Genomic DNA, 27,745 nt, shown 5'->3' with positions numbered 1-27,745 from the left:
TTTATAGTTTAATCGTGTAAATCCAGGTACGGTGCATAGAGAAAGGTGATTGTTTTCTGTTGCAGCCAACCTATGAGAGCATGCCAGGGTGTGACTAGGACTTCTAATTCTCTGCCTGACCAGCTGCCTACCAATACCTGAGGCATCTAAGTCAAGCAAGCTTGAGAGTCTCTATAGGAAGATGCCTACTTTACTACTAGCTAGGGCATTGATCCCAAGGTCTACATGTTAGCCCATTTCAAAAATGGCAGAATTTTTTGCTTCATTGTGCTAGCATCACAATTAAACAAGGTGGAGGTCAATGTCTCTTTGATTGGTCTTTTCCATTTAGAACTATATAGCAATATTGGAATTATTGGTCCTATTACTATGATAGTGATAGGCACACTGAGCAATGGACCTGTAGTAGTGAAGGTCAGCTTCCAAAGTGACCAGAGAAGCAAAGAAAGCTGAGCTGGCTTCTCAATACATTTCCATCTAAGCTTACATACTAGAGTTTAAAAGTCTTTCTAAAGTTGTATTGTCTCTTGAACAGTAGTCAGAGCCCAGGGGCATTTGAGTCTATTACTGTCTATAACAGTACAATGGGAAGCCCATATATTTTGTGTCACCAAGTTTCATGATAGATTATAACTGAGAGCAGATTTTGAGAATATGCAGTTGCCTTGAAAACACGTTTTAAAGAATTGATTTTAGTAGTCAAAATATGTATTAGAAACCCTCTATTAGTGTATTTAACTTTTATTTATTTTCATTTCTTTTAATTTTGAGATTATAATGTAGTTACACCATTTCCCCCTTTCTACCTCCAAGCTGTCCTTTAGACCCTTTCTTGATTGCTCTTGCCCTACCCCATGGGGGGGGGGGGGAGAGAGAGAGAGAGAGAGAGAGAGAGAGAGAGAGAGAGAGAGAGAGAGAGAGATATCACTCAGTCTGTGTAATGTTACTTGTAAGTTTGTTTGTATGTTTCCAGGGATGCTCATTTGGTATTAGATAACAAACTGTTGTGATTTTTCGCCCCTGGGGAAGCTGTTCTCCCACTCCCAGCATTCCTCAGTTGCTTGTTCCTTGTGCAGGTTGAGGTCTTGTAGTCCTGCTTCCTCTCCTTTGTCATGTCTATTTTCTTACTCCTCTGACCACTCCTCTGACACTGTGATAGTTAATATTATTAATGAGACAGGATCTAGAATCACTTAGGAGATAAGCTTCTGGGAATGCTTATGAGGGATTATCTAGACTAGTTTAACCGAGGTAAGGAAACCCATACTAAAGGTGGGTAGCATCACTACCTTTAAACTGATGTCCTGGACTGAATGGTAAGATGAAGTCCATAGAGTGTAATCAGTGGCCTCAGTCTCCTGCCTCCACAATTTCTCTCCCATGGTGGACTGTTCCCTGGACTCTTAGGTAAAATAAATCCTCTCTTTCTTAAAGTGATATTGTCAGGATATTTTGTCACAGCCAAAAGACAGGTTGTTAAACCAATAACACCATAAAACAGAGTTCTGTAATAAATTAAGAAAAAAATTAGCTCTGGGTTTAATACTAAAAAGTGGGTTAAAAACATAGGGATATGATTAAAAAGCAGTATGAATAAAGCAAAGTATAGTTAGATGACCATCTGGCTATACCTGGGTGAACCGCATGGATCCTGCATCCTGTTATAAGTACTTGTTCCTCTTCCAGAAGACTTGGTTTTGGGTTTGAGTCCCAGCCCCCACATGATGGCTAACAATCATTTTGTAACTCTAGTAGCAGGGAATCTAATGGTCTCTTCTGGCCACTGCAGGCACGAGGCATACCTGTGGTGCTCAGACATACATTCAAGTAAAACGTTTAAAACCGTAAAATAATAAAATATTTTTTAAAATTACATCAATGGAGCAATTCATAAGGAAAAAGTATAGAAATCAATGAGTTGCTGACATAATGTAGTCCCTACCCACTCCTCTGTGCTAACAATTGGGGGAACGCTAAGAACTTTGAGATTCTAGAAGGAATCCTTTTTTAAAATGAAATTTTACAGTGTGTGTGTAGTGTATATGTGTGGATAGGTGTATATGTGTGTTTGTGTGTGCATGCTTGTGAACTCATGCAAATGCCTGCATACATGTGGGAGTCAGAGAACAACTTATTTTCTTGTCGTCTCCAGCTTTTTTTTTTAAATTTATTGATCCTTTGTGAGTTTCACACCATGCACCCAGTCCCACTTACCTTCCTGTGCCTTCATATTCACCCTTTGCTCTTGCAACCTCCCCTCAATAACACACACACAGACACACACACAGACACACACACACACAGACATACACACACACACACACACAGACACACATACACACAGACACACACACACACAGACACACACACACACAGACACACACACACACAGACACACATACACACAGACACACACACACACAGACACACACACACACAGACACACACACACACACACACACACACACACACACACAGACACACACACACACACATTCAAACCCAAAGCATAGAAAACATCTCATTGTGGAAGCTGTAGTAAAATATCACAGTATATCTCCATGGTATACTCCTCTGTTCACACATCTTCACTTGCAAATGTTCATTGCAATGAGTCATTGGTTTGGCTCAAAATCGTCGGCTTCTGTGACACCTTCAGGTTTGTTTCCTTACCATGACTCTTCCCAGTTATCCTGTTGTTGCCCTGTGTCATGGAGACTCTGCAGCTTTGGAACAGCTGGACTGGCCCTTACACACATCCCAACCATTTGCAGATGATATAGATTTTGAGGATGAGTCAATTCAGAGCCCTAGATTTGGGCCTGGGTGGTAGCTGAGCTCATTAGTCTTCTGGCTCTCCCTTATCTGCACCACCACAGGACCAGCTCTACTGTGCTGCCCAGATGAGGTATAGGGCCCGATCTTCCTCATGCTGCAGCTGGTGAGGGGCCGGGCCAGCTCATCCACTCTTATGACCCATGGGGCAGCTCTCTTGACTATTGCAGGTGGTGAGGAACAAGGAGGTAGGGGAGGCATCACCCATGCCACCTGATAGCAGACAAATGGCAGGATCAACTCTCCCACACTCTTACTTTTGAGGCTCACCTAAACTTCAACCACCAGGGTCAGCTCTGCTGTGCATCTAGGTGAGGTGCCCTGTGCCATGGAGATCCTATAGCTTTGGAACAGCTGCAGAGCCTGCTCCCCCAAGCTGGTGAGGGGTAGCAGCTTTCCAGACTGTTAGAAGTGATGAGGTACGGGGGTAGGAGACATCACCTCTGTACCCTTGCCACCCTTCCCCTACAGCAGATAAATGGTGGGGTCAGATCTCCCACACTCATACTCTTGATCTGACTGATCCACACCCCTGCACCAGGACCAGCTCCACTGTGTTGTCTGGGTAAGACATAGGGCCCGCTGTCCCAAGTGCTATTGTTGGTGAGATGGGGACAGCTCTCCAGAGTACTGCTGAGGGTCAGGGACAGTTATGCCCAACTCCTGGACATCTACATGGTCTCTGGGAGATGTTCAAACCATGGACATCCATGATCTCTAGTGGTAATATGAGCCATGGACATCAGCACTGAACCCCACTTCTGCACAGCCATGGACTCAGACATAGTCCTCAGTGGTAGCTCAGCTGGGACCTTACCATGGCCCCAGGGGGCCAGGTTGGTCACTCACAACAGACCTTGAGCATCTAGCCCCATCTCTCTTTATAATGCTCAAGCAGCTCCACTTCTTTCTCTTCCATCTGACCATAACGTACTTCAGCCTAGCTATGTGACTTGGGCCCCTGGGTGACATCCTACATTTGTGCTATGTGGCATGGTGACAAACAGGTGCCATGTCTTGTAGGGCAGGTCTGTGGGTAGCAGTCTGAAGGTCTCTGTCTGTCTTCCTCTTCTTGTGCTGCACTGCCTGGATTTGATTTGATTTTTATGAGACAGTTTTGGAGACCAAGCCAGTCTAGGATTGCTATGAGCTCTGACCCTGACTGATATAAGAACAACACTATCAACAAAGTAAGCTATCTCTATGCCCATTTCTGATGGGGGTGGGTTGTGTGTGTGGATTTGGAGGTAGGATGGGAGTACAGAGTGTGGGGGCTGGGAGGGTGGGAACACATTCTTTAAGAGTGGTTTCTTTCCATCTACTTTGTTAAGGTAGGGTCTCTCTTGTTGCTTCTGATTTACTAGGTATTTCAGGCTATTTGGCCTATACGTTTCTGGCTAGTGGGGATGCTGGCTTATAGATGTATGCCAGTATATCCAGATTTTATGTGGGTTTTGGGGATTTATGTCAAGTTGCCAGGTTTGGGCAGTAAGCACTTTTACCTACTGAGCTATCTCTCTATCCTGGGGTTTCATTCTTAATGCCTTTTCTGGCTCTTGTGTGAGCATAGTTTTCCATGTGTCAGTTAGTTTTTGTTGTTGTTTATTTTGTTATTTTGTTTTGTTTTGCCAAAGCAGTGTAGTCCAAATTACTGCTACAGAGTGACTAGAGTATTGTTCTCTGCAAACCAGGGCGGGAAAAGCAGATACTGCAAGTTTACAGAAGAGAAGGAAGGGGCATGTAGCAATGTGTGTTTTAACTAGGCGTGTGTACACCCATTTAACAACTATACATTTTTTGTCCTTTTTGTTTGTTTATTTTGTTCTTTGAGCTGTGTAAATTTCTATTTAAAGGGTGTGTGAATGATACTTTCAAATACTACCATTCAAAGAGTTAAATATATGATCTTGTTGGGGCTCAGAGAAGAATATCCCCAAACCTAGAGCTTTGACAAGAGGCTGAGAAGGCATAGTGCCTACCTTAGAATTCAGAACTTTTTGACACTGTCTTGTCATTCATCAGAACAAGGAGTGCTTCATGGTTGGGTTTGTCTGTTTGTCTGTTTTTCTGCGAAGTCATCTCATGAACCTCATGGGATGCACCTACAGAGGACAACGATCTTCTGTCTCATTGAAATTTTCTTAGCTAGAGACAATATTGAATGGGAAGAAAGACTGAGGCCTGCCAACACACCTGGGTAGACTTTATTGTATACCTTTCTCCTCTATTCCGGTCCCACAGAGAATCACTTATAATCTATTATCTGTTCTAATGCCAAGCAGACGTTGCGGGATATTGTATATTTCCCAAGCCTAAAAGCTCAACATGATTTTCCCTAAATTTTATTATTTCCCTAAAAATTGTTTCCACTCTCGGTTCTTACTATTCTTGGCTTCTGAACCAAGTTGAGCAAGATGGAAAACGACTCCTGTGATTTTCCTCTTTTGCATATGAACGAATCTGGATGCCTTTTCCCTATACAATCTATTTATTGTTGGCCCATTCAGCAAACCTCAAGAGTTTTGCTCACTCCACCCCCCCCCCCCCAAGCCACTGGTCACTACCTTCTTTTGTCCATATTTTTTTCAATAGATGCAGGAGTTGACTTTGGACTGTATGGAAATGGAAACTATTACAGACTGAAGAAGGTAGCACTTCCTTCTCTCCTACTCCATCTTTTCCTCTCAGGAAACAGAATAACTACGGTCATGAATTCTCAAGCCACACTTCCCAGGTCACATGTTGGCAATGTCGTATGTTTGACACTGGACGAATGAATCGTCTGTTTTGATCCCAGTTTCTTATTATGAAATGAGGATAATAGTAATCCTTACAGTTATGAATTGTTATAGAGAATGAGTCAATGGTTGTGAAATGTTTGGGCCAAGGCTTGGGGAGCAGCATTTGTGTTAAGCATAAAAATCATTAAAGGGTCTTATGAATTCAGCTGTCTATCTCATTCTCTTGGTTTTGAAGAGATGATTTTATATTTTGAAAACATGTGATGTCTTGTCGCATATTCAGAGTTAATACCTCTCCTGCTGTTGCTCTCCGCTGTGCTCATTCACACATGCAAGGTGGTAGATGTTAGGAAAATATATTAGGGTGACCAGCTAACTTACAGATAAACTAATCTACTTTAAATGAGCTACTGGTTGATCAGCTCAGTCTTAGACTCTTAGACAATGGGAAAGAAACATAAATCAAGATCATCATCCTGAAGAAATTCTGGGTCTTGATCTGGGATAAGCAAGATTTATGCACAAGAAGCAATCAGAAGACAATACAAGGCAATACCCAATGAAGTGTTGAAGTTGTTTCTTTCAGCTTCAGGAAACCACAATCATCACTATAACTTGTAGCTCTTACATTCCTTATGGCAGATCCCTGAAGCAAACAGGAACTATGGCAAAGAATGTTAAATTAAAAGGCTATCTTAGTAATAAAAGCTTTCCTTACAATACAGTCCTTGATTAGATATTGTCCCAAGGTATTTTAAGACTATTTAAAAAAAAAACCACAATACATTCAGGAAGTAGGAAGATATTCCAGCATCTTTGAAGCTGAGCTGACGCTTGGAGAAGGGGAGGGCTCTGGACAGCACTGGGAGATATTTCCTTCTTCTGCCTCACTTGCTCTTATCCTCTTCCAAGGTGCTGTTTAAAGCACCCGAATGCTCCCCATTAAAGGAAGCTTAGGAATTCACTAGATCACAAGTATTTCAGAATTTAATAGGGCTAATTCTTTTTTTTTTCCATTTTTTATTAGGTATTTAGCTCATTTACATTTCCAATGCTATACCAAAAGTCCCCCATATCCACCCACCCCCACTCCCCTGCCCACCCACTCCCCCTTTTTGGCCCTGGTGTTCCCCTGTACTGGGGCATATAATGTTTGCAAGTCCAATGGGCCTCTCTTTCCAGTGATGGCCGACTAGGCCATCTTTTGATATATATGCAGCTAGAGTCAAGAGCTCCGGGGTACTGGTTAGTTCATAATGTTGTTCCACCTATAGGGTTGCAGATCCCTTTAGCTCCTTGGCTACTTTCTCTAGCTCCTCCATTGGGAGCCCTATGATCCATCCATTAGCTGACTGTGAGCATCCACTTCTGTGTTTGCTAGGCCCCGGCATAGTCTCACAAGAGACAGCTACATCTGGGTCCTTTCAATAAAATCTTGCTAGTGTATGCAATGGTGTCAGCGTTTGGATGCTGATTATGGGGTGGATCCCTGGATATGGCAGTCTTTACATGGTCCATCCTTTCATCTCAGCTCCAAACTTTGTCTCTGTAACTCCTAGGGCTAATTCTTAAATTACCATTTTTGAATATGTTTTGTAAAGTATGATAAGTGGTCAAGAAATATAATTTTGTATTATATTTCAAACAAACAAGGTAACAAACACACAAGCAAAGTCCCAAGTTAATAACACAGACTCTTACACCATCTTAAAAGGAAGTTATATTAATTTGAGAACAATTAATTTGAGGGAAGGAAATTCCAGAGCCACTTTGGTAACCAAGGCTGGTACTTGTCAGGAAGCTCCTCTTCATAGATAATTTAAATCCTTATCATAGCAAGATAAAACCATTTCCTCTCATTCTTCTGTTTTTAGTTAATGAACATTCCATAATGGATTTCTATAAACGACATATAAATCATCCTCCTGTGATTTCTACATTTTCATGCTGAAACTTAGAACCTCTGGTTAAAGTAGAGTTATGTCTCTAAAGCAGCCATTGCTACAAATACTCTTTATCAAAAGTATTTTGGCAACATAGTGCAGCATGTTTCAGCAATAAAATACCTTTGTAGGCAAACACTGGGGGTGGTGAGGGCCTTTGCCTGCTCTATTACACTTAGAGGTACTTGAACCATCTTAAACTATCTCTGAATGCCAAAAATGTGTGATTCCAAATTCCTCTCTCACATGTATTGGGTTCAAAGAACTGTTGTCTTAGTAGCAGCTGTTGCATTTTTCCAATAGAAAGACGAAGAAAAAGAAAAAGAAGAAGGAGGAGGAAGAAGAGGAGAAGGAGGAGGAGGAAGAGGAGGAAGAGCAAGTAGGAGAAGGAGGAGGAGGAGGAGGAGGAGGAGGAGGAGGAGGAGGAGAAACAACCTCTTATATTGAACAAACTAGAAACTAAGGCAACAGGAACAGATGACAAGAGCAGTGGGGAGGGGTTGGTTAACTCTCCCAAGTCCCTTTTATCCTCTTTCCAATATAATTGTAAGCTGTGACATAGACATAACCACTGTATCAAACCTCACTGATGACAGACATGATGTGTTAAAATGCTAAAGGAGCTTAGAGACACTAGGTTTTTCTTTCATTATTGTGAAACTAGTATATTGTATTTCCAAGGCCTTTTCTACTGTGACCAGTTTATAATTCATTGACTACTTTAACATATTTTTTGCATAATAATTATGTTAGTATTATCTCAAATTTTTGAAAAACAACTTGGACAAACAACGACTCCTTCTTTGATCGTGGAGTCTTACCATTTCTCCCAGCTGAGAGGTGGTTTGACACAGTGTCATGTTCCAGAGAGCTGAGGAATCAAAGGACTTGGCCTTCATTTTCTAGTTCCATCTTATCTGGATGGCACTGAGCACTGGCCATGTGCAGACAGGGATTCCTCACTTGTGACAAGAAAGGTTTTAACTGTAGGATTTTATTAATTCCACAAACATCTTTGTATCCTGTATTTAGGACCCTTTAAACAACCATGAGTGAGAAACTGAGAAAAACACAAATATACACTGATGTTGAGAAGGAAGTCTCCATGGAATTTAGGTCCAGAGGGACAGACGTGAGGATTGAATACTACAATAGAAGATTTCAGAAGCAAAGCAAAGCAAAACAGGACAACGGCAATCAGGGTTCTAGGAGCCCCAGAGACAAAAGATAAATAGCCGAGCCTTTGAGTATCATGAAAGATGTCCACCTGCATCTGGAGGACTTTTCAAGCCAACACTCAGCCTAGTGCACACAGCTCATTGTAGCAGCTACTTCAGAAATACAGTGTTGGGCATGCCCATTTCTCACTGCTAATTTCATTCCTCTGCAGGGTATAAGAAATAAAAAAACATCAGAAGATGGAATTTTTCCAGTTCAGGGACTGACCTTTAAAAGAATCAGGGCAGAAAGAGGATAATAAAGCCAGTTGAAGAAACTAGTGTAAATATCCCTGACATAAGACAGAACTAATTTAACTTAAATGGAAGGAAGCCTGTTTAACTTACAGAAAAATATTATGTAAATTATAAGATCTTTATTTTAAAAGAAATGTAATTATATTATTTCCAAGGGCATGAAGTAATTTTTGGGGGTGCTGTACTGGCTGGTTTTGTGTGTCAACTTGACACAGGCTGGAGTTATCACAGAGAAAGGAGCTTCAGTTGAGGAAATGCCTCCATGAGATCCAGCTCTAAGGCATTTTTTCAATTAGTAATCAAGGGGGGTTGGGGGGAGGCCCCTTGTGGGTGGTACTATCTCTGGGCTGGTAGTCTAGGGTTCTATAAGAGAGCAGGCTGAGCAAGCCCGGGGAAGCAAACCAGTAAGTAACATCCCTCCATGGCCTCTGTGTCAGCTCCTGCATCCTGACCTGCTTGAGTTCCAGTCCTGACTTCCTGTAGTGATGAACAGCAATGTGGAAATGTAAAATGAATAAACCCTTTCCTCCCCAACTGGCTTCTTGGTCATGATGTTTTGTGCAGGAATAGAAACCCTGACTAAGACAGGAGATATGTAGTAATTGAAAATGATTGCTAGAGAAGCATTTCTTGGTTTTAGTGTTAATATATGCCTCTTTTAAATGATTTGTGGTTTGTTGGGACTATCTTTTTGATATATACTATATACACTATGTGTTAACATGTTTAATATAAAATAACTAATGAAATTTCTTAAATTTTTATCATATTATTAATTTGTTTATATACTTTCTTTATAAGTTGTTCAGAGGTAAACAAAGTCAGGCTCTAGTTCTCAAAATCTGAAAATTAGATCCTGGGGGCTGAGGGACAGCGCACACTCTGATCCTTGACTGTGAGACACAATGATCCTTCAGTACTGTCAGACTGTAATTATGCTGCCTTAAGGGAGGAGCTAGAGAAAGTATCCAATGAGCTAAAGGGATCTGCAACCCTATAGGTGGAACAACATTATGAACTAACCAGTATCCCGGAGCTCTTGACTCTAGCTGCATATGTATCAAAAGATGGCCTAGTCGGCCATCGCTGGAAAGAGAGGCCCATTGGACACGCAAACTTTATATGCCCCAGTACAGGGGAACTCCAGGGCCAAAAAGTGGGAATGGGTGGGTAGGGGAGTCGGGGGGGGGGTATGGCAGACTTTTGGGATAGCATTGGAAATGTAATTGAGGAAAATACGTAATAAAAATAAATAAATGAATTTTTAAAAGGGGTGATTAAAGCAGCCTCTGGGTGGTTTTCTTAGTCACACAGACAGTGAAAGCCATTGGAAGATGGAAATGATAGCAAGTGGTCAAGAGAGCCACTTACAGCTGCTGCTGGACTAGGCTTGGGGGATGGAGGGGTAGAAAGGTCAGAGTCAAGCACAAGCCGAGGAGAAGCTGAGCTGGCAAAGATGAAAAGGCTTCCTGGGAGAGTGAATAGTCCCGTGCCTGGACACGCTGCGGAAGGAAACTGGATGGGGAACCACAGCTGGTCCCCAACATGCATACTACTCAAGGGTTTATCAGAGTAGCAGCATCCGCAAGATCCAATTCTTCAATTTGTGGGTCCAGAAATGTAATCTTACTCATGCTTCCATGATAAAATTTTGGGAAAGTTGACTTACTTTGTCTGGATTCACTGGGGAACCATTTATGAGCTATGCTTATCCATATTACTCAACAGGAGATAGTGTTGTCTGGCATCCCAAACTCTGTCTGTGATTGTTCCCTCTGTGCTGGCTCATGTGGTAGAAGCTGAGAAGGTGCTGGAACAGCACAACACAGATATCCAAAGATGTCTTTGAGGTGCCACTAACTGGACACATTCACACCTTGGGCATGTTTACACGTGTTCTCCAATGCTTGGCTAAGGGGTTTTCATGAACCTCTAGTGAAAATGCCTAAAAGAAAAGCAATGAATTCATCACACTAAAAACTTTTAATTTATAAGAGTGTACTTTATTTGGTGATCATATCACTGCTTTTTTAAAAGTTTGTGTGTGTGTGTGTGTGTGTGTGTGTGCACGTGTGTGTTTGTATGTTCTTAAGACAGAGTCTTTGATATCCCAGGGTGGCTTTGAACATCTAATTGTCCTGTCTCTACTTCCCAAATATTGGAATTACACTAGTTCATTGTTACTTTTATTTTAAACATTTTGACTTTGGGGAATAAAAATCCTACTACCTTAATGATATTTTAAGTTTGACAGAGTAAAAATACTGTTCCTAAGATTTCCCATTTTGACGGTAATTTATGGTAGCACAAAATACAAAATTCTGTGACTTAGGAAATGGGAGATCAGTATACCAACTGCTTTAAAACAGATCCACAAAGGGCAACATTTCAAAAACTATATGCTTAGTAACAGGAACATAAACATATATTTAGAATTTTACAGAATAAATAATCTTATAAAACAATATTAAACCTTGCCTCATACAACAGACCAACCCTTCTTGTTGGAAATCTCAGCCAGAATCTAATAATGCGATTTTGTGACCTGCTAATGGACCACAACCCACAACTTGGAAAGCACTGCGGGAGACCCCAGGCCTCCCTTCCCCACAGACTCAGTAAACACAGACAGGTGCTTCCTTTGGGGATCTGCCTTTCCACATTCCAGAGCACATCCCTTGCATTGGCTGAATGTGCTGTGGGTAGTTACAGTCTAACCGATTCAAGATTCAAAGACAGGAGGCTTCTCTACTTAACCAAAGTAAAGTATGCCCTTTGGGTATGTCCCTGCCACCTCGCCAAGGCCGAGAATTACAGGACTTCATTTAGACCAGAAGACTCTTCCTTTTCTTGCCATAAGAGGACCTCCCCTGGTCTCATTAGCCTCACATTTACAAAATACTTCTTTCAATAGGTTATTTTGCAGGCTACTGAGCCACGCTGGTTTTAATTGATTCTATTAACTTCAATTGTGAAGCATGACATTTGAATTACAAGTCAGAGTTGAAATTGTAAGAGGAGAGCAGGAGGGCTCACCTTAACCCAACCCCCACCCCCAACACCAACCAAGCCCTGAGAGATTTAGAGTCCACCCGGAAGGAAGAAAGGCAACTCAAACTAATTAAAGAAATTCACGATTAAGGATGAGTTAAAAATGTCCAAATATAATTAGTTTGGCTATACAAATTTGCCACAGGAAAAGAGAACAGAAAATATGTCAGGCACATTTGCAGCAATTACGGATTGCTTTTGGATCAAAGGGCACAGGAGCATAGGGTGGTGGCTCACAGTGTGGGCTGTGGGGCCAGACTGGCTGCGGTCAAATCCATGTACTAATGTCTTAGGACAGGGGGACTCAACCTCAGGGTTCTTAGCCTCTCTGATAGTCTGTTAGAAGTGAAAAGCGAAATGAGAGACAATAGCAGCAACTGCACAGAACTACCCTGTGGCTTACAGAGCTTGCCCAGCACATGGCACATTGAGGATGCTCAATTTATTTTAGTCATTATTATATTGTGCTGTAACAAGTTGCTGACAACCTGGGGCTTAGAGTCATTCTCTTGGATTCAAGTTCCTGCTCCAATCCTTACAATTTGTACTGGGGGGGGGGGGGGAGGCTGGGGCTGGGGAAGACATCAAGTCTTTTAAATCAATCACAAATCTCTTTATTAAAAATAGTGATAATAATACTATCATATTGTTGAATGTTTCATGGGTTTAGGCACACCACATAGTGTATTTTACACAGAGCTCTGGAAGTACTGGAATCTAGCCAAAACCTGCCAAAGCTACCTCACTTTTGCTATGTTTATTGTTACTGCAGTTCTGTTGCGTTTGTAATAATGCAGACCCTAATGTATCCATCAGTGGTCCGGGCTGAGCACAGTTTAGTTGTTCTTTATTGTTATGTCTTCCTCATAGGGAAAAACATTCCACCAAAAGAATGAAATCAACACCAACCTTTAAACCCAGCTGGCATATTCCCAACTCATTAGCTGTCCTTTTGCGTTTCCATTGTGCAAAGTACTGTGTTCTACAAGGAGCATGCTTGCCTGGCAGAGGTGGAAGAAAAGCCAAATTTAAAAGGCTACTATAATTAGAACCTTTGCTAATGGCACTTAAACTGATTAATGTCCGATAGTGCCCACTCTACTGAAGCATATTTTTTAGGCAGTTATACTTTTCTATTAAATTAAATCTTCATTAAATGAATGAGCTTGTGGGACAGTGTCTCCACGAAAGCCTTGGAGTTAATTCTGTAATGATATGGCCACCAACGTGGAGGGCCGTCTCTGTTGCCACTTCCTTCTTCCTGGATGTTCTTTCCGTTTATCTCCTGTGGCTGACTTTTGGATTGGAGTATACTCCTCCTTGGCTGCCCTCCCCATCCACTCTCTCTATATTCTACCAGCTGGATTTTTTTCTGTTGCACATACCATATCATTTGTTGGGATACTGTTGTGAATTTACAAGAAAGTTGTTGCTCATGTTCCCCAGGGAATTTAAAGCTCCACGAAGGCGAGTTTTTTGTCTATTTCTCTGTATCATCATCATCATCATCACCATCACCATCATCATCATCATCAACAACAACAATGACAACAAAGCACAACAAGTTACCACACACTCAGCAGTTTAAAAAACACACATTTCCGGACTGGAGAGTTGGCTCTACAGTTACCTACAGTTAAGAGTATTGCTGTGCAGAGGGTGTTAGCTTACAGGCAATTCTGCTAAGCTCCTCCCCAGGGATCTAGTTTACATAATCACCTGCCCCCCTTACCTGTGGCTGCCAGGGGCGGAGTGAGGTAAGTGGGGGCGAGGGGAGGTGCATATAAAAGGACTACCCGTTCTCTTTCTGTTTTCCCATGTATTCTGGATAGTCTCTCCCCTTTCTGTCCTTCTCTGTGCCCCATCCTCTTCTCTGCCCTCATGACTCTGCTCCCATCTGTCTGTATACATGTCCACTTGTCTGGCTCTTCCCCATTTTCAGGTTCTCACTCCTTTCCCCTCAAATAAACCCCTTTATACAAGATCTGTCGCATAGTGTAATTTCTCAGGGGGACACCTGGACATGGGCCTACCGGCTACCTCCTTGCCATACTATATTTCATAACAGGATCTTGCTTTTGTTCTCCATACTCCTGTCAGTTGGCTCACAATTGTTGGTAGCGGCTGTGGGGACCAGACAACTGTAGCCTCCACAGGCCTCTGCACTCACATGCATTCGCCAACCCCACCCCCAACACATAGTTGAAAATCTTTAAAAGGGCGTGCATAGATGGGCTGTTTCAACTCATTTTCAAGGGCAAGTGCAGGCTTTCACCAGGTAGAAATCAAGAAGTGGGGTAGACTCCCATCTAATCTGTGATAAGGTATCTTCTAACAGCTTTCAGTTTCCTGTGGGTGTGTCACTGAAGTTTGATTATGGCTGTCAGCTGGAGTAGGAGAACATGGGAAGTTTTCAAGAGGTTTCAAGGAGACATCAGGCTTTGGATTTCCTCTACATTTGGATTTCAGTTCTACCCATTGCTTGCATCAGGCAGATCTAATTTATATGGGCTTCGGAGCTAAAGAAATTTTACAAGCTCTCTTGGAAATAGAAAATAACAAAGTGAGTTATGGAGTCTTGACCTATTCAAATAGTGGGTCACAAGTTTAATCGTCACCAGTTTCACAAGAAGTCCCTCTCTCCTGCCACCCTGCTAAGGAGAGGCATGAGCCCTTTCTGAGGCACAGACTTCTCAGTTGTAAAATGAAGATAGTAAGTACCATATTTTAAGACATGGCAGTGGGGAAAATGTTGAGCCAGATTAACCAATACATTCTTCAAGTTAGTTATTTTTGCAACCTTTTAAAATCACAGTTTTCACTATCATGATCATTTTACAGATGAGGGAGCTAGAAAGAAATACTAGAAAACTTGCTTTACTTAGAGCAAACAAACAAACAACAAACCGGGGAGCTGAACGCCTAGGCCAGAGTGTCCTCTCCTAAGCCCTTCGCGGATACACCCTGCACATTCCTTCCACAACACTTCTGTCCCCGTGTTTAGTGTTGGCACAAAGCTGTACTCATCATCCCCAGCACTTACTCCAGGGCAATTTAAAAACAAAAGTGGCCTGAGCAGCAGGCATAAGCTGGCTGAGTTTAATCTTCTTATTCATTTTTATATACAACCTAATGGGGTGAATCAAAAAGCTACAACTAGCAAAGCCAGCATGCTGATATTTGTGGATTTTTCTAATTGGAAATCTTGGTTTTTTTTTACTTCATCTGGGACAAGAGATTGGCTTAGAAACAAAGACAGTTCAGTGTAATATCTTTTGGGAGTGAGTCCCAGGATCCCATCTGTGCAGATTCTGTTATGGACATTAGGTTTTCCTGGGAAAAGTCTGGGGAGTCAGTCTCAGGGGTAGAGTCTGCCCCTTGAAAAAGCTCACTGGGTGACAGAGGCTGGCTCTGTTCCATTCCATTATAGCTCCCCATGTGTGAGAATCTCTGTTATCTTGCTCTGGAAGAACTGTGTCTTGGAGTTCATTTTTAACCCTTTAAAAAGTTAAAGTTGTCTGAGATGCACTTGAACTTCTCCTTCATGCCACACTGCTTCTCTTTTTACTTAGTCACTGGGACTCTGCCGTATAAGATTGGTTGGTACAGAACCCCAACAGGTTAGTCTTTACAACTAACGTAGTATAAAAGAGGAACACTATTTCACTCAGAAAGTGCTCTATGTCTTTGACCTGTGACCCTGCATACAATGTCCAAGTATTTTTTCATGTCTCTAGTTTTCAACTATGGTTCACTATACACTTATTATGAAACCATCAAAGAAAATCAATAGAGTAATCGGATTGAATCTTTGCATGTGCTGGCCCTGCACCTCACTTGCTACATCCCCAAATTGCTTACTGGGTAGTTTTCAATGTATGTGCAAATAATAAATGTAAGGCTTGGGGTGCCACGATTAGAAGAACACAACGTTTATTCAGAAGGTTTGACCACCTTATAGTTACTATTTGTGTCTTACTATTCTGTGATGTTGTATCTTAGCTGCCAGCTTGAATGTTTATAGAATCAATAGAATGACAAGCTGCTGGGTACATCTGTGAGGGATTTTCTCACCGAGTCATTTTAAATGTAAAGACCTCCCCTAAATATGGGCATCACCTTTCCATTGAAGCCCAGATAAAAGATGGAAGAAGGAAGATCTGCTTTTGCCTGCTTTCCTTCCAGGACAGTTCATCTACCCTGTTGCTGCTACTGCAGCATCTTTTAGATTCCTTTTCTGATGACAGAACTCCGCTTCTTCAGGCTTTTAGTGTAGACCAAGAGCGAATGGCTCCCAAAGAATCCTTCATTGTTAGACTGCGTAGGCCATACCTGGTCGTCTGAGTGGTAGCGATGGAGAAGCTGGGGGCCTCCTCGGGACTCTGCTCCTTCCTCTGCTGCACCTTGTGCTCTGGCAGGAGTTTGGTCTGCGACTGTAGTCTCATATCCCAGGTTATGCTGGGTCCCCAGAAGTGCAGCTTCCCAACCTCACAGGGAGGAGATCTGCATTGGCAGCAGGACTCAACTCATTTGTCCTGGTCTTTGAACATCTTGCAAACTCTGCTGGTGGCACAGATCAAAGGTACGCCACACTGGAAAATCTCCTCCTAGCCTGAGTTAAGATTATTATAGTGTTAAATTCTCAAGAGATACAAAGAAGCAAGCACCAGACATGGGGCATAACCAAGTCTTTGTGAACTCCTTTGGCATAATGTAAAAAGACATGAAAGGGACGTCTTGGGTGGTAAAATGCCAACAGGAGAAGTTTCAAATCTACATGAATCTAAATATTATCTTCCTCTGAGGCTACTTACTTGAAACCATCACTGTATTACTCTGAGTACTGTTATCTTGTCATCATGCTGTTGGTTGTGTTCTACATTCTTGCAGAATAGTATTAAGGGTGTCTAGGAATAATCTAGTCTCAGAATTGCATGTAGACGGAGCAGTGATTCTTAGCCACATTATTTATTTGACAAATTACATTAGGCACTGTTTAATGCACTTGGGATAACTCAATAAACATGACAGGCAAAAATCAGAAAAAAAATCCTTGCCCTCATGACCTGCATGCTTAGTTGAACATATGTGATAAAATGCAGGCAAGATTCTATACTTACCACTGAACCACAAGTAGCTTAGTACTTTGCCTGTGGGATCAGCCATTCACATTATACAGGGAGTAGAGTGCCTCCTGAGAGAGTCAAAGTTATGCTGCAGGCTGGCCTGTCAAACAAGAGAAGTTTTGCAAGGCCTCTCTTAAAACATGCCTGGAAGAAACCTTCTATGCTTCTACACATTCCAAATGTGACACACCTTTCATCTGGAGCTGGGCTGTGTCACCAGTGCAGTCATACAGCCATCACAATGCCAGTTTCCCTGAGTAGTGTGTTCACAGTGCCTGCCAGAGTCACCGCGTTCATTGATTTTTCTCAAAACAAGACTCCAAAGCAGCTAAGGAAATAAAGTAAGACAAACAAATGAACTGAGAGGAAGCCCATGGTCCCATTTCCAGGAGTAGCAAGCAGTTCATCACTCTATTCAATAGTAAGAAGAAGGAGTTTATGCATAGACTCTAGACAAACTAGGGAGAATTGATTGCCATTGCTTAGGAGACTTGGAAGGTAAATACTTAAGCTTGGATTTGAAATGTCTGTTAACATACACATAATCCATGCTACTCCGTGTCCTGTGCAGATGTGCCTATGTGTGCTTTATGAATAGGAGGTGCCAGCTGTGGGTCGGGAGAATGTGAAATATTCCCAGGCGCCAGTACCCATAATCTCTCAGATGCTTTATAAATGCATGAAATGCTTCTTGGGCTGTTTTTTTTTTTTTTTTTTTTTTTTTTTTTTTTTTTTTTAAGTCTCTGAAATAGCCAAAGCTGTTGTAAAATCACAGGGAGCCAGACAGCTTACAGTCAACAGCAAATCAAAGGGGACTCCTCTGTGTCAGTTTTTACTAATAGCCATGGGGGGAATGTATTGAATCTGCCAAATCTGTATTTGATATCCTGTTACCAAAACCTGCCTGCATAATAAACTTCTGCCTTTCTACCCTTTATTTCGCCACCTCATGGCCACATTAGAGGTTGGTAAACCCCTCAGGACAGGAGATGGCTTTCAGCATAGGCTGGAGCAGTTCACAGAGCACACTTGATCTGTGTTCCTCCTTAGAGTCCCAACATACTGAGTCCTGACATCAGAAGTGATTTCTGTCAGTTCTAATGTGCCTGAGAAATTTCTTTCAAGGCAGTTTCCTCTTCTAACACATCCCTGGGGAAGTTCCCTTGGGGGCCGTGAGGCAACAGTGGAATGTGACTATGATAAGGCATTACCATGCTTAGGAGTTCTGTATGAAAAGCAGCGCACTGCATCTGTTGTTTTCCTTATTTAGGGTTCATTTCACACTGAATGATACTGGAACACTACCCAGGACTCTGCCTTGACTCCCCTGCAGTCTTGTTCTTCCTCCTCAATGACGGCAGATCCCGAAACACTTAGTGACATATGGCAGCCTTGCTGAAGAATACTGAATGCCATGCATTTGCTTTCGGGCTCTGAAGTGCTGCTTTCCATTTTGGGCATCATATTTCTTAAAGTGATACTGACCAAGTGGAACTCTCTGTGTCTGGAATCCCGTTCGGGAACAGGGTAGGTCGAACCCTAGTCTCTGAACAACTAGTACATCCACAGCAGGGGGCCAAAGGGATGGATGCGTAGCAGCATTTCAGGAGAAACTATTCAAAGAAATGGGAGGTGTTCAAGCCTAAAATGGTCAATTATTATTATTGTGTTTTAGAAGGAGGTCATAGCCATAATTCAAGTGTTTGAGAAGTTGCCAAATATGAATGCAGTTTATTTCTACAGTTTCAAAGGTAAACAGATTTTCACTCTATATAAAGCAGATTGTTCTGCTAGAAACAGCTATGTCATGACAAAACATATGTACACAAGAAACACACAAACAAGCTAACAAAACAACAACAACAAGAAACAAGCTCCTGTAGATTTAGAGACCTCCTGCACAGTCTGTATACTCTTTCCTTTCCCCATTTCTAACCTGGGAATCAACTCTGAGGCCAAAGGCATGATAGATAAGTGTTCTACTATCAACTATACTCCCAGCCTCTGTAATTTTGTGAATTAAAAATTTCTTGCTTAACTAGGCATGGTGACATACCTCTTTAATCACAGTACTCAGGAAGCAGAAGCAGACAGGTCTCTGAGTTTGGGCCAGCCTGATCTACAGAGCACGTTCCAGTACAGCCAGGGATACACAGAGCAAACCTGCACTGAAAAAACAAAATAACTTTTTGCTCAATTTTCATTTTGACAGAGAATTGACAAAAGGCTTGGGGGAAATCTCTTTTTCCATGAGCATACTAAGGTATCCTGCCTTCTTAATAATGGTGGCCTTACTGTGTTTAGGGCCACAGTCTTAAATGGAGGAAAGCTCACAACAGCAGCTAAGCATCCTGCTCCTTATCATAGCCTGTACAACTGTTGAAGGTCTGGCTGAGGTTGGATATTACTCTGCTTGCTTAAGAGCTAATCTCTCAGTTTTCCTGCCATGAATGGAATGCTATTTCCTCTGATAACAATGTTCTGCTTTCTCTTGGGAACCACACCTCTCTCCTGCCAGTCCTCTTGTCAAGGATCCTAGTCTTTGTCAGGCACGCTGGAGTGGGAACGCACTAAGGCTTGGTCAGTCCCCTCAGTCTTGGAATCTGAGTGTTGAGTGTTATCCTAGAAGTACAGAGCAAGGGTGGGGGCTGTTTCTCTATACCCCTGGGAAGCAAATGCTGTTTAGTCCATGTTTCCTAGACTCGCCTGCAGATGGCAACTTGATGGCGTGTGTTGTATATGTCTGTTGCATAGCATATTGTTTGATTGTTAGGAGTTTGTATCAAGATCTAGAATGTGTGATCTTGCATGTTTTGAGAGAGAAGAGAGAATGATATGCATGCAGTATGTACAATCAAGTATTTTTTTTTTGGAGAGTTTTCCAGGGGCTTGTTTTACTAAGAGGCCCAAGGGTGTGAGAATTCCTGTTTCCTGAAGTGTTGGGAAGTGAAGGTCAAAAACTGGCCGTGCTTCAAGTTCTGAGACAATACCATACAATTTCAAAGCTGCTGTTTGTGTGTGCGTGCAAATGTGTGTGTACAGAACCCAGGAAGAAAGGCAGTCTCTAAAAATTTGCTTTGAAAAATGCCAAAACTCTGAGCTGCATGTTTGAGATCTCTCTGTTTTGATGAAACCTGTCTCTTTGGTAAACACAAGGCACAGTAGGGCCTGCGTCCTCCTGCCCTGCAATTGAACTTTTGTTCAAATCAGCAACTTCCCTCACCTTGGCTGTTGAACTGCCCTTTGTGGTAACACTCACAAGTGAACTGGCAAGAAACCATGGAAAGAAAGGGTGTGCTGGAGTGGATTGCATTTTTCCTGAACACGCTGAAATATCAGGATGTATGGACTATGAGTCAGCACTTTCTGTTGGAAACTTTCATGACCTTTACAGAGTAGGCCAAATTCCTCCCAAGCTGTGCTTCTTCACACCCCAGTGCATGACAGCAAAGGGGCAAATCCGAGGGAGGCACCAGCAGATTCCTGTTTTTTTCTTGCAATCTGTTCCTTGTTATTGTCTTTTTTTTTTTTTTTAATTTTTTTTTCAACACACTTTGCTTCCCAGGATAGCACTAATAGAAGATGTGAGAGAGACTAGCATCATGTTTGAACGCAGAGCACTGTTAGAGTCAGGACAATAGGAGATGGAACCGGGTTTTGTCAAGGATTTAGATGTGTGTCTAGGGAAGAAGGCCACATTCAAAATTGTGACCCCTAGGCATTTCACAAGCTGGAATTTGATGAGCTACACCAGAGAACCAGGGAAAAAATATAGTAGTGATTTGACTGGGGGGCACTTTTTAGAGGGCCAAAGAGGCCATGCAGAATCTCTGTAGGTGCCATGATTTTGAACAATGTCAGAGAAGATTTTTAACTCTTAGGAAAAACTTTATTTTGCATAAACTACACTCCTGCTCCTTGTCCTCTTCCTCCTCTTCCTCCTCCACCACCACCTCCTATTCTTCATATTTGTGTGTGTGTGTGTGTGTGTGTGTGTGTGTGTGTGTGTGTGTGTGTATGTATGTATGTGTATTAGGATAAAGGACAACTTTGTGATGTCATTTCTGCCCTTCCATATTTATATGGGTTCCAGAGATCTCACTCAGAATCACGAGGTTTGTGTGGCAAACACTCTACGCTCTTCAACACACATGGTTTAAGCAGTGTGAAGTAAGGAGGAAGAGGGGAAAACTTCCTAGAACGAAACTTTGAGTTGAAGTGCTTAGTTTTTGGAAAGTTTGGATAGCCAGACCTGATGGTATGTGCTATTTAATCACAGACCTCTGGTCAAGGAGGCCTAAATGTTCAGTTTGGGTAAGATTTGGAATTTGTTTGCACTGAGAAGTTGTATCTTTGAAGGGAGCAGAAAGAAGTCTCTGTAGTCAGGTGCATGGACTTTAGTGGACAGGCTTGCTAACATGGACTCTTGCCTTTTGGAGACCTTTGAAAACATTTCTCTGAGGCTTTTTCTTATCCATCTTTGGTTCTCAGTGGTGTCCTAGACATTTGAAGCTATCAGAGAAGTGGCCCTTAGGTAAGTAAAGAGTCACTGGGGCTGCTGTTCTTCAAAGGTTAGAAAACAAATCGAATATATCTATTGCCCAGTTGGGAGTTGTGGTCAGCTGCTTAGCTAGTTGAGCAAGGTACTTGAAGTCAATAGCATGAGCTCCATCTCCAAACTAAGTTTTTACGTGACTACAAGTGGCTTGTTAACATAAGGAGGAAGAGGGGACAGGTCCTAAAAGACATTGCATTCTGGGACAGAGGGAGTGTGCAGCATTGGGTGTAACAACAAGATGGGAAGGAGCCTTATGCAGAGGGCAATGAGGAACCTGTTACCAAAGGGTGGCCCTCTGGGATTTTAATCGAATTACCTGTAAAATTCTCAATGATCTACTCTTTGTAATTATACTTACCAAGGACTCAAATGCCCTGTAAAACTTAGAACATCTTGGAGGTGGGGAGAGGTGTACCCATTCCTAATACTTTATTTTAGAGTAAAAATATAAACCAAAACAAGATTTTGTGTTGTTGGGTGAGCTGGCACAAGAAACCAGCCTGACTCCAAAGCCAACGAAGCTCTTTTTTCCTGTACTATAGTGATCCTCAGTGTAAACTGCTGCGACTATAAGCAAAGATTTTCTGCTGGAAGCAGGCACCTTGCTAATTTCTGGATAGAAAATCCTGATATAGTAGGTTAATTTACTATATTCAAGCAAAAGCAGGCAAGTGGTCATCTATGCAGAATGGCAATATGATTCAGAAAAGTTGTTTTTTTCTATCATTTTACATATCAGTAGATGGCAGGAGATACCATTAAATCAAGTACAGAATGATGCAAATGATGGAATTCAGTCATTGTTCCCTATATACCTTGAGTAATTGATATCCAGGTAGAGGGTGTGTTGTTACTTCTGTACCTGGGGAGAGATTGTTTTTGCACATAGATGTGGGCTCAGTTACTTCTTCCATATTAAACTGGCAATATTACAGTTGGCTTAAACAGTTGTCCAAATGTTGGAACTAAATTTACTCTTTTGAGGAGACACCTGGAGAAATGATTCATCAATCGTGTTGCTAAGATTAATTGGACGTTTTGATTGTGTTAAGTGGATTCACACATCGTATAAGAATCCAGGAGCTTTTCTTATTGGCCTTCTTCCTTCCTTCCTTCTTTCTTTTTTTCTGGTAGCAGAGAGGAGGAAACAACTAACTAGCAGCAGTCAGGAATTAGGGCGATCCCACATCATAAATAGCTTTTCTCAAGATGAGTAGAAATGCAACACTACAGTTAACAGTCCCTAGCTTGATGTCCGGGGGTGCATGCTTTTAATCTCAGCACTCAGAAGGCAGAGGCAGGCAGATCTGTGTGAATTCAAGGCTAGCCTGGGCTACAGAGCCAGTTCCAGGACAGCCAGGGCTACACAGTCAAATCCTATATTGTTCCTTATAAATTTCTCTACTGGGGCAAACAGTCACATTTTTGTTCTCATTTTTAAACACTCCAAACTATTACAATCCTAAGAATATAAACACACACACACACACACACACACACACACACACACACACACACACACACACTTTCCTCATTTCTAAGACATGCCATTTGAAATTCCCAAAGTTCACAACCAGTTGATGTGACTTATCTCCTGTCACAGAGTTGTAGATGTTCTCTTGAGTTAGGGTTTAGGACTGGCTTGGTCAATTATAGGGGTTTTCCATTTTTTCCATGCCATTTTCGATATTTTTCCATTTATTGTATGACAAAAGATAGGGTCTTCTGTAGCTCCAGCTCTCTTGGAATTGGCTATGTAACCAAGGAACACATTGAACTTCAGGCCCTATTTCTTTATCCTTCCAAATGCTGAGATCACGGCTATATTGCCCCTGTGCCAGGTTTAGGTGGCAGGACCCTGCACATGCCACATTGGCAAGCATTCCACAAACTAAGCAACATCCCATCCATAACTTTTCTGTTCTTGTTTAGCGACAGCATCTCATACTCCAAGGTGAGGGCAAATTTCATGGTTGTCCTAATATTTTTTCCAATTTTTATTTCAGAAGATTTGTCTTGCTGGCTTGTTTGGGGCAAGCTCATTTGCTGGGGATAGGTGTTGGTGTTGTTCCCTACACCACCTCCCTCACTGTTTCAACTTCCTTAAAACCAAGAATCTTATAATTCCATTATATAATACATTATAAGCAATCATTAAAGCTTAGGCACTAGCTCCTACGTATATTTCATAGGAACATCTTTACAGCCAAAGGGATGTGTCTGCAATCAGATAATTGTTAAGCATCGCAAAGGATTTGAGGCTTTATCCTATTAGTTTCATGGAGCTTTGCAGAGGGAGAGACTTCTGAATGAGAGACAGAGGCAACTTTACCACTTGAAACAGTATTAGTATCCACACACTGGCCCCAGTTCTTAATAGAGTGATGTGGGAAAAGGTCCTTTGATACTAAGGCATTCAGAGTTGTGGACTTAGTTCACCTGCATCCTCAGCACTGAAACTATCCGTCTGCCTGACTATTGCTTCAGAGGGGACGGTATTTATCACAAAGCTGTTCATGCAGTCAACATACTAGGGAAAATACATGCAGACGCAGGAGAGACTCAGAGATTTGTCCCCTAATGAAAAGGGCAGATCAGTGCGAGGGATAGAGGGGTTATTGAAGGAACTCACTTTTGGTAAATTTTAAATCTTACTACAGTCAGTCACATAGTTTTATTTTGTTTGTTTTAAATACAGAGTTTGACTTGAATTTTCCAAATTATCCCAGAAAGCTAGTTTTTCTACTTTAAGTACGTTTCATCAATACGTGCATAATTAAGATCTTATTTTCCCTGGCAATAAAAGAGATACATGATCATTATAGAATATATAGCAAAGCATAAAACAAACCTATAAAACGCACTTTAAGTGTTACTGCTTAGAGGTACTTTATTAAGACGTTGATGTGCAGTTCTATTTTGTTTTGTAATTATGCATGTGTGTGTGTGTGTGTGTGTGTGTGTGTGTGTGTGTGTGTAGCCATCTGAACCTGAGTGCCATTGCCTTTTGAGGCCAGAAGAAGGTGTTGAATCCCTAGGAACTAGAGATGCATGCAGTTGTGAACAGCCCAACTTGGGTGTTTGGAATCAAACTCTCGGGTTCCCCAGAAAAGCAGTTAGCATTCCTAAACCACAGAGACATCTCTCAGACACAAATATTGGTTTCTAAACTATCTCAATACATACACTTCTCCATTCAAATTGTGGTAATGCTATGTACTTATGAGCCACAATGCTTTTCTTATTTGTATATACTGAAAGCATCATTTTAAGACATGTTTGTTTCTTTAAATTGTGATTATAAACACAATCCCATAGTATCCCATCATGAATTTACCAGCTGTTAAATCTTTTCTTTCAGTGTCAAAATGCTTTCCTACAAATACTACTGTGCCCTAGTGCCTGGCATTGCAATGCCTTTTGGTGTCAGATTCCTAGAAGACAGATTATTCAGTTGGAATATCTAATTGTACATGAAGTTTGTTGATCATTACCACTAGACTAGCCTTAAGAAAAATTACTCCAACTTACACATAGCACAACATAGTTTTGAATGTGATGTATATGTATGCACAATTATGTTCATGTGTTTGCAGATGTGGGTGTAGATAGGTGTGTGTGTGTGTGTGTGTGTGTGTGTGTGTGTGTATGCGAGAGGAGGTTAGAGGACACATTCCAATGCCATTTCTCAGGAACTTTTTGTTTGTTTGAGACAGGATCTCTTACTAGCTTGGAATTTTACATGTAGGTCAGACTAGGTGACCTACAGACTTCAGGGATCATCTTTTTCTATCTTGCATCTTGATAGTGATGGCATTAAAGGCACTCAGTAGCTATGTATGGCCTTTTACTTGGGCTTTGAGGATCTAAACTCGGGTCTCCATGTAAGGCAGACATAGTACCAAATGACCCTTCTGCCCAGCCTACATGGTACAATATTTAAGGTTAGTTTTTCTCCATATCTTCACTGCAAGAAAATGCTTTGGTTTCTAACATATTTCAATAAGATAGTTACGATTTGAATTTTAGTAATACAGAGACCCTGTTGTCCTTTGCTGCATGGGACTCTGGTTTCAGGAATTATGTGAATACCTGAATCTGCCAGTGCTCAAGTATGGCCTACGACATAGTGTAGCATTTGCATACAGCCCATGACAATCTTCCTGTAAACCTTACAGAAGCAGAATCTTTAGAGTTCTAATACTGCTAAATACAGTGTAAAATCTCTGTAAAGTATAGCTACATTTTGTGCTTTAGGGAATCATGACAAGGGGAAAAGTCTGTACAGATTTAATGTAGATTTGAATTTTCAAGAAAACTATTTTTGGTTCAAGTTTGGCTTAACTGTGGTTGTAGAACATTTCATTTGCATGTTAATTGATCATTTATATTTATTTTAAAAATCAGTTTATTCCCTATTGCAGTAATAATGTGTGGGTCTTTTTGCAATTTTCTTACTATATAAGCTTTCCAAACCTTCCAGGTAACATTTGGCAAACTAAATTTTATGAAATATATCTCTAATATATGTTTTAATTAAATCTCTCTTATCTTTAAATGTTTGGAAATTAAAAATTACCTCTTAAAACAACTAATTTCTTCTTCTATTCACAGGAATCTCTTATTCACAAAGAAAGCCAAATATTCATTACATTTTCAGGTATTTTTTTTAACATTAACTTCTTTACATTTGTGTAACTGATGATATTCTGTTATATGGTGTCAAAAACATTCACTTTTGAAACAGCCTATTTTTCTGTCAGTGAGCTGTTGCTACCCTCTTAGTTGTGGTACCTTTTTGGCCATGTAGTAATTTGAGTGTCTGTAAAATGTGGCGCCTGAAGTGTATTATTCTTCACACATTTATTATTGACTGTCAGTCTCACCTTAGGTACAGGCTGCAACTGATTGATGCTCATCTCTTAGGGCCTGGCTTAGATATGTTAGAAATATTAAATTTCATGCATTTGCTATAAAGGAATAAAACAACAGAATAGTACTAATACTTATTGCAGTTCCAACATATGCTCCAGAATTTTAAGAAGAATAATTTCCAAAATGTAAGAAAACAATTAATGGTGAATATGCCATGGCTTTTGCCAGTCTTCTATTCTTATTTTATATTTGTTCGTGTTTTGACTGCATTTCTGTCTGTGTGAGGATGTCAGGTCCCCTAGAACTGGAGTTATAGGCAGTTGTGAATGGCCATGTGGTTGCTGGGAATTGAACTCAGGTCCTCTGAAAGAGCAGGCAGTATTCTTAACCACTGTGCCATCTCCCCAGCCATCAGTCTTCTATTCTTAAAGGCGTTTTAATCTGTTAAATTTGTAGGAGATAAACACACACACAAGCACACAGGCACATGCACACACACAAACACACACTCTTCTAGTGTGAAGTAACTAGCTCTCCCAGTGAATTGTTTGTGGAAAGTATTGCTCTTTAAGGAGCATAGTCCCTTTTGAGTGTGTAGGGTGTGGCGGTGGCAGGGATGGGAGAGTTCTTAGGAGACTCTACATTCATTGGAAGTGGCATCTGCAGGGAGGAACAGACACATCGGGTAGGTTAGACATTTTTACTCTTTTCTCTCCTTCCAAGCCAGTTAATAAAGTCAAAGCCTAGCTTCAGGAACAATCAATGAGTGTGAGTTATTCTGACAGAAATTTAACATCCTTCACTGATCATGCAGTGCAGCAGATAATAAATATTTTAAACCAGTACATTGCTGGTAATTTATTAGGCAGCATAAAATAATGAACACAATACCGAGGTCTAGAGTTGAAAATTCTCAGATTGGTGAAATGGAAAACTTAGGAAGGCTGGGTAGCCACAAGGTTTCCTGTAGGTTACAGATGTAAAGAACTTAGGTGCGAGGTGAATTGGTACTTCCTCATACCACTCCACCTTATATTTTTCTATTTTTTAACTATATTTTCTAGTTTTCTTCCTTATATTTTTCTGTTTTTCAACAAGGATTATTGTTTTCCTTCTAAAAGAATAATAAAACTACTTTGTC

General features: G+C 41.3%; 1 long non-coding RNA gene across 1 annotated transcript in view; it reads left to right on the top strand.

Moving 5' to 3' along the window:
• Window positions 1-27,745, top strand: part of 9330175M20Rik (RIKEN cDNA 9330175M20 gene) — a 115,394-nt gene that overhangs the window by 48,006 nt on the left and 39,643 nt on the right. Inside the window, exon 3 of the long non-coding RNA NR_045151.2 lies at window positions 26,344-26,389. This is a non-coding gene — a long non-coding RNA (RIKEN cDNA 9330175M20 gene). The remainder of the gene's footprint in view (window positions 1-26,343; window positions 26,390-27,745) is intronic.

This window comes from Mus musculus, chromosome 1 (assembly GCF_000001635.26).
Source record: "Mus musculus strain C57BL/6J chromosome 1, GRCm38.p6 C57BL/6J".
Lineage (NCBI taxonomy): Eukaryota > Metazoa > Chordata > Mammalia > Rodentia > Muridae > Mus > Mus musculus.
The sequence above is the reverse complement of the archived record's forward strand: the minus strand, read 5'-3'. Positions and strand labels throughout refer to the sequence as shown.